General features: G+C 47.1%; 1 pseudogene; it reads right to left on the bottom strand.

Annotated features, from left to right (window-relative positions):
- Nucleotides 1-6,298: 6,298 nt before the first annotated feature.
- Nucleotides 6,299-7,841, bottom strand: LOC149450437 (uncharacterized; annotated as a pseudogene).
- Between the last annotated feature and the right edge of the window lie 777 nt (nt 7,842-8,618).

Here is an 8,618-nt window from a genome sequence, read left to right as displayed (position 1 = left end):
CTATCAAACAATACTTTAATAAAAAAAAAAATCCTGTGCATCGCATTTAGTGTTCTTATTAAGTTGATATAGGCAGTCCTTGGCTGGTAAGAAGGACCCTCCAGTTGATTATCCACTGGAAGATATCTAAAATCTTTTTTCAGCTTAATGATTAAAGCTGAAGGTAGATGTGCAATCCAAAATAAGTGACAAGTGCTGAGTATTGTAAATGATTTGCATTCTTCACCAATTCACTCTTTTGTTTTGTTGATGCCTTTTTAATATGCATACATTTCATTGGTAGCTGCATAGCATGTCTCAGGGCACATTTCCTGATGGTGACAATAGTGAGCCATGCCTGCTCAGTGTATTAAAAAAAATTCACTTATTTACATCAGTGGAAGCTTGTCTGTAGCGCTCCCTTGCTTACGGTTGTGCTGCAGCAGTAAACGCACAGAATCCAGTTGCAATTAACAATCTTTGAGCCGTGGATTCAATACAGGTTCTAACAACCCAGCATGAGGACGCCTGATTGGGAACACTTAGAAATTTAAAGTGTGAACAAGCCCTAACTTGTCAAACACTCCTATAGCTTTAGTATGGGCATTAGAGTAGCTTTTTACAAGAGTTAAAAATGCTTCCCAAATGCCCTATGTGCAGTTTTGAAGCATTTTGCAAGCATTAAAACCACACCATAATGCCTATAATAAACTAATGTTAACATGCCATAACTGCACTGCAAATGCCTTGCAAACGCCTGTAAGAGCGTTAGTGGAGTGTCACCATAGACTTGAATGGGAGGAGTTGAAACTCCTGAGTTGACATAAGGCTTCAATTTTGAAGCAATGTGGTGATAATGCTTCAGGTTTTGTTGAAACAATACAGGAACAGATTCCTCCTGACTTTGCCTTCTGCTGCTGTAGTTCAGTGCCACCTGCTGTGAAGAAAGGAGACTGCACCTACATGAAAAATTTTAAGTGATGGTGGGTCTGAGACACTAAACATTACTATTCCTCTGGTTCACTGCACTGTTCAGGTTGCACTTCAAGTTGTCCCCTAGACCATGTCAGGAATTATACACTTGCATATTTCTGAAGTTTCCCTTTTCACTAGTGCCAGTCCTAGTCCACAGAACACCTGAGGCCCATGAGATATGGGATCCCAGGTTACTAGGGAAGCCTTTCCTATCACCACCAAGTAGTTGGACCTTCCTCCACTAGACCACCACTCATTCCCAACCAGAAGCGCTTGTAAAATGCACACTCCCTAGGTATTGGCTATACTGTAATTTTCTTAGATAACCTGAACAATCCATCACTTATGACAGTAGTCTAAAGCTTAAGCTATGTATGACTTGGTGTAAGTCATCACACAGATGTATGGTTATTTGTGCTGATGTTCCCCAATGAACAAATCAAAGGGGCTGAAATCATTTTACTAATTTAATTTTGCACAATGTGACACATTGTCAAACAGTCAATGGTTTTCATAGTCCTGGTTCTGAAAATATGGTAACGAACAGGATGTGCACTAGAGTTCAGGTGTTACAGGAGGGTGCTATGGTTCTGGTTACGTACTGACATAGATCTCCTCCTTTTTTATTCCCATCCAAGGTTATGGCTGTGCTCCACTTTCCTCAAAGGGGAAAGCTCAGATTTCATTCTGTATCCTACATCCTTTCACAGGCTCTCCTGTTAGCTTTCTGTACTCTAACTCTCAGCTTCTGAGATCTCTCCCCAAGTGAGCTGGAGGGAAATATCAATAGGTCAGGCTAACTCACTTTTTGGGTTCTCAGTCACTGGTAACTGGGTTTAACTTTGGAGATGAATACTTTTTGTTATGAGCAATAGTATCCCCTTTTTGCATCTCTATACTGTAAGTAAAGGGTGTCCAATCTTCTGTGAACTTGATGGGGCCCTAGTTGGTACACATTAAGGAAATCTTGCTCTTGCATATGAAAGGAATTGACCCTTTTAAAGGAGTTGTAAATGCTGCTTTGTGCAAAACCACTGCACAAAGCAGGTAAGTATAGACTTGTATTTTAGTAAACAAAAAAATGAAGCCTTTAGAATCACTTTAAGATGGTATAGGCAAAAGCAGACACATTCCCTCTAAGCCAATTCATGCCTTCATCCTTTGTGTTAAAGAGAGCTAAGAGTGTAGAAAGGGGCAGAAGCCAACTTCAGCAGAGGTTGAACCCCTATAGATGGTGGACTAGTCTGGTGAAGCAGGTTCCTTTTTTTTTTGGAGTTGGAAGAGGCTTGAAATTAGATACTAATATAATCTTGTCTGGAGGGGGCATCTGCTGTAGCCAGAATCCTGCAGCTTCAGGATGTTAATGAGACACTAAGTAGTATACCATAATACAGAGTGGGCTAAGCAGTCTGGGCCTCAGTCTGATAAGCTCTAGTGTAAGGTGTATTGCATTGAACACCATCACTTGCAACTTGTAATGATCTGGGTATGGAACCCACTCACCTGGTCTGTAGTCTTTGTAGTGTAAGGTAGTCTCTCAGTGTGGGGGGGGGGGCCCCCCATGTCTGTTAAGGAGCAATTCCAATGACAGCACTATGATCTGCCTTCAGCCAGGATTGACTGGCCTACTCTTCAGTGACACCAGCAGTCTCCAGTCCTTTCTTCTCTGCTCAGTGGCCCAATCCATCTCAGGATCTCAAGGGTCCCACATGACTTTCTCCACATCCCCGTCCTCCACCTCTCCTCACCATCCATTTCCTTCCTGTAAAGTTCCCAGGCTTCTCAATATATATGGCCTGGCCCCTTTTCCAGCTCTCCTGGGAAAAAATAGTCTGTTCACTCCTTGTATGATGGTAGCAGGACTTAAATACTCAGATAAGTCCAAGGATCTCTCCTTGATCCCTCTGATACAGGAAATTCTACACATCCACTTTATGATTGGACTTGGTCATATACTTGTGATCTTTGGTTCACACGATTAGCACTTATCCCTCAACAGGGATCCATGCAATTTTAGGCTGCAACCCCAAGTGTGGGGACTAAGGGTCACGTTACTTTGATCCCTTTATGGGATTGGGTTCACTTTTAGTCATCTACTAGGTCTGCTTTGACCTGATTTGTGAGCACATAGTTTCACTATTATTGTTATAGTCTTTGTAATATCTACTTCATGTATTACATTTGGTACTGAGCGCTACACCACTTGTTTCACTATTAATGGATCAGTTACCACCTCCTTAATTTGAAGAGTGGGGCTTGAAGTATTGTGGAATGACTGACACTTCTTCCTAATACTCAAGTGCAGTTGATCTTTTTATTACATCATTTCTATGTGGTAAGGAGCTTGCACTAATGGTGATTTGGCACTTTGGAAGCTCTGTATGTCTATTTCAAGATATACACAAATTTAGAACAAAGGTTTCTTTATTGTCTTAAAGGGCTAAAGAGGGACACTGGTTGAGGACATGTTCTAATATTTAATTTATTTAGCATATTATTCACTTTAATTTTACACATGTCACATGATTATTTATACTGCCTTGTTAATTATATCATTGATATTTTTATCTCATATTCAAATTTAGTGTTTCTCATAAATGAGGTATTGATTTGATGGAAAGATTGCACACCTATTTGTAGGTAGGGTGCAGCGGCAATAATACACATAGCCAATAAAAATATGTATTGGAGCAATGCAAACAGTCACAACAAACCCCAAGCAGGGCCACTCATGGATTCCAGCAGCAAGTAAAGAGCAGGTTTCAGCCTAACTGACAGTGCTTGTGATGAGGAGCACAGTGCGGCCTGGCTGTCTCATACTCAAACAGGAAGATGTTCAGAGAAGTTGTGAGCCCTACATTCCCTCCTCATCAGGAACCTTTCTTTGTTGCTAATTCTGTCCATAACAGGTTTTCTACCTTATCCTACCCCATGCCAAATGCATGCCAGAACCTAGGGGCAGGGACTGGTATAGCCTCTGCTGCCCCAAGATGGCCACCAAGGGTTACCCGGATGCAGAGCAGTCAAACTCTGACTTCAGAGATCAGGAAACCATGGAGAAGGTAGGTTTCTCTGACTTCCTCTCCAGGCTGTGGTACTGCTTGACAAATGCCATCTACAGTGGAGACACAAACTGCACCTGCCTACATATTGGTTACTAACAAATAGCTGTGAGAACCTTCTGGAAGCTTTCTTGACTCTCAGGCTTTGGGAGGAGTTAATCTGAACCTTAGATTGCTGCATCAAAGGGTGAAAACTATCTGACGGAGCAAGTTCAGAAGAGCAAAGTACATACTTGGGTACTGTAGGAAGTCTAGTGGCTTATCCAGAGGGTTTGTGTGCTGCAAATGTTTATGGTTGGAAGAATACCAAATGCATAGACTTCCAGTTCACACCTGAATCGCACAGTGGCCCATTCTCCTATGTGATTCCTGTGCGAATCGGTGCTATGCAGTTTTCAGTCCATTCAGTTGAATGGGCTGAAATCACCATAGATCACACCAAAAGTAGTGCGTGCACTACTTTTCAAAAATGCACTGCACCAGATACTTACTGCTTTTGTGATTTACATTTGGGGTGTCATTAGGATTGTATTAACACCCACAGCAGATCACACACCCAGTGCATTTTTAATGTAGTGTGGGAAATGCGCACGGAAAGTTGATTTCCCGCACTGTGTTCTGGTGTGAATGAGCCCTAAAGGTTCTTTGTAGAGCTGTAAGGAGAATTTGAAGCCCACATCTAGTTTTTTTTTTCGGGTATACTGAACCCTAATTGCTTCATAGCATCTTTCAGATTTCAAAAAGTGACTGGCAGCCAATTCTTCACACCCCACTAAAAGTATAAATGCAACCCTGGTGTTACAGGTCAGCCCACCAAGACACTACAGGTCACTAACTACCTCCAGGAGGTAAGTGGGTCCTACACATAATTTTATTTTTTGTAAGGTTCTATTCACACTTGTCGTTTCTGGAATGCCTAACAAAACACAGAAAAAAATCAAGTTACTTACGGTAACGTCTTTTCCGGGAGTCTTTCAGGCCAGCACCTTGAGAGACCTCGGCTCCTCCCCATCTGAGGAAACACTTCCACCCTAAAATAAAAGACCTCCACTCCCCTCCAACCTCCGTTCTCCAAACATCCTCCGGTCACTTGGGGGAGAAACAACGTGAGACAATGTAATCGCCACAAATCATGCTCACATAATCCATATCAACACTGGGTGGGAAACCGGTGCTGGCCTGAAAGACTCCCGGAAAAGATGTTGCCGTAAGTAACTTGATTTTTCCCCTTACGTCTTTCAGGCCAGCACCTTGAGAGGATAAGCGAGTACTCACCCCTCGGGCGGGCTAACTGCTTGCAAGACCTTATGACCAAAGGCCTGCTCCTGCACCGAGACCAGGTCCAACCTGTAATGTTTGGCAAATGTGTCATAACTGGACCATGTTGCCGCTCTGCAGATCTGCCCAGGAGACGCCCCTGGAAATTCAGCCTGAGTAGCTGCCACCGCTCGGGTGGAGTGCGCCCTGATACCTTCCGGAACCTCCAGGCCTTCAGCCTGGTATGCTCCAGAAATTGCCAACTTCAACCAACCTGCCAGCGTCCTTCTGGACGCCTTTTTCCCTTTCCTAGTTCCCTTGAAAAAAAACAAGGATTCGGTGCTCCTAAACTCCCTAGTCCTTTCTAGATATTGGAGTACGCACCTTCTGACATCCAATAAATGAAACTTTTTCTGATCATCCCCAACTGGGTCAGGAAAAAATGAGGGAAGGACTATGTCCTGTTCCCTCTGGAATCTCTGTGCCACCTTCGGGATGAAGGATGGGTCCGTTCGCAAAACTACCCTGTCTGGAAAAACATGGAGATAGGGCGACCTAATAGATAACACTTCCAGCTCACACACCCTCCTTGCCGTGGTGACCGCTACCAAGAAGGCAGTCTTGATGGTGAGTTCGCCAATCGAGCAGGACTCCAGGGGCTTGAATAGCGTCCTCGTCATCGCACCAAGTACCTTGGCCAAATCCCACATCGGGAATGGACTGGCCCTTGGAGGCCTCTGTCTCACTAGAGCTTTAAAAAAATCTAGCCACCAGCGCCTCCCTGGCCAGGGGTGTATCCAGGAACACGCTGAGAGCAGAGATCTGTGCTTTGAGCGTGCTAACCGATAACCTCTTGTCAGCCCCTGCCTGCAGAAATTCCAACACAGACACTAAGCTGTGGGTTGCCAGCGACATCTTATCACACCAAGCAGTAAAGCGACCCCAGACCCTACCGTAAATGGCCTGGGTCTCCTCTTTCCTACTGGCCAGTAACGTGGCCACTAACCTGGGCAAAAAACCCTTCCCTAAGAGGAGCTGCCGCTCAGAAACCAAGCGGTTAACCTCAACTTCCTCACGTTGGGGCAAAGGACTGGTCCCTGTGATAACAAATCCTCCCTTGGTGGCAGTTCCCAGGGCGGACGGGAGGCTAAACTCCTCAGTGTCGCGAACCAAGCCCTCCGTGGCCAGAAGGGAGCTATCAGAATCAATGAGGTCCTCTGTTCTGAATTTCCTCAAAACTAGGGGAAGCAAGGGAACCGGGGGAAAGGCGTAACACAGCCGGTAGTCCCACTTTTGACTCAGCGCGTCCACCGCCCTTGATCCGTCCCCGCGGGACAGGAAAAAGAAAGCCGGGACCTTGTTGTTCCCTCCCGAGGCAAAAAGGTCCACGTCCGGGGACCCCCACCTCAGCACAATTTCCTGAAACACCTCGGGGTTCAGGGCCCATTCTGATTCCCTGAGTCGTGTTCTGCTCAGAAAATCCGCTTTCCGGTTTAGCTCTCCTCTTAAATGTACCGCAGACAGGGATGCCAAGGTCACCTCTGCCCAGGACAAGAGCGTTGCTGCTAAAGCTCCAAGGGCCCTGCTCCTCGTCCCCCCTTGCCCGTTTACATACGCCACTGTCATGGCATTGTCCGATAGGACTCGCACATGGTGGCCCCTGATTCTCACCTGGAAGGCCTGAAGAGCCTCTGCCACTGCCCTCAGCTCCCTCCAGTTCGAGGACCTGTTCCTCTGCTCCCAGGACCATTCCCCTTGAGCCACTAATCCTCCCAGGTGGGCGCCCCACCCTTTGGAGCTGGCATCCGTAGTGACCTCCCTGGACACTGGGAAGCACCATAATAACCCCTGGGTTACACTGGACGCCCTTCTCCACCACCACAGCGACCTCTTTACACTGGGGGGAACCAGTACTCGGTCCTCTAAGGAGTGAGTACTCCCGTCCCAAACTCTCAGGACCCATAACTGGAGGGGACACATATGCAGACCAGCCCATTGCACTGCCGGGATGGAAGCCGTCAGTAGACCCAGCACTGACATGACCTGCCTTATCGCTATTGGCCTGTTTCCCTGCACTAGTCTGATCCCTGCTTCTAACTTGGACACCTTCTCCGAGGTCAGGCTGACCCTCTGACTCACCGAGTCCAGAGTGTAACCCAGATAAACCATCCTCTGAGAAGGCACCAGACAAGATTTCTCCAGATTCACCATCCACCCCAGGTATTCTAGATGGCCCCACACTATACCTAGATTCCGCAGAAGGTGAGCCTCTGAATCTGCAAAGAGCAGCAAGTCGTCGAGATAGGCTATCACTGGAATTCCAATCAAACGAATAGGAACCAGTGCCTCCGTCAGAACCTTGGTAAAAATTTGTGGAGAGGAGGACAGGCCGAATGGAAGAGCCCTGAACTGCCAGTGTCGCACTCCTCCCTCTCCCTCCACTGCCAACCTGAGGAACCGCTGAGAAGTTTCCGCAATGGGCACGTGCAGGTATGCGTCCTGCAGGTCTATGGACGCCATAAAGGACCCTGGTGGGATCAGGGACCTGACTGTAAATATAGACTCCATGCGGAACCTCCAGTAACGCACAGACCTGTTGAGGGGTTTTAGGTTCAAAATCAGCCGGAATGCTCCAGACGGCTTTTGAACCAGAAATACATGGGAGTACACCCCCTTCCTTTGTTCCCCTTCTGGGACCCTGACTATGACCCTTAGGTCCTCTAGATCCTCCAAGGCAGTGATCAGGGCAGCGGCCATCGCCGGGTTTCTCGGACACGATGTCACCATATATCTCTCGGACGGTGTCTTTACGAACTCCACCCGATAACCCCTTCTGACAATATCCAGAATGAAGGGGCTGGTGACCACCACTTCCCACTGCGGGAGGAAGGCCGCCAATCTTCCTCCCACAGGAGGCACCAAGTCAGTGCGGTTTCCGGGGCTGCTCAGGAGGGCGAAAAATCGCCCCTCCCCTGCCCCGACCTCTCTGTCCTGTAGGCCTACCCTGGCCCACAGGTCTAAGGCTCAGTCTCCTTAATGGACGGGCCCTACGTGTCCCTACCTCCGGCAACTTCCTCTTGAGGGGAAAAGATTTTTTCTTGTCTGCCGTTCAGTCCAGCAATTCCTCCAACGCTGGGCCGAACAGACAATCTCCAGTGAGAGGGATACCGCACAGTCTGACCTTGGAAGTGATGTCCCCTTGCCACGTTTTTAACCATAGTGCCCTCCTAGCCGAATTGGTGAGAGCCGCTGACCTAGCCCCCAACCTCACCGACTCAGCAGACGCATCCGCAATATATCATACCCCCTGCAGAAGGGTCTCAAAAGAGGCCAGGATCTTTTCCT

The sequence above is a fragment of the Staurois parvus genome, unplaced genomic scaffold (assembly GCF_062004578.1).
Source record: "Staurois parvus isolate SC_StPar_1 unplaced genomic scaffold, SC_StPar_1.0 ptg000574l, whole genome shotgun sequence".
NCBI classification, from domain to species: Eukaryota; Metazoa; Chordata; class Amphibia; order Anura; family Ranidae; genus Staurois; species Staurois parvus.
Note: the sequence above shows the minus strand (reverse complement) of the source record. Positions and strands in the feature narration are given on the sequence as shown.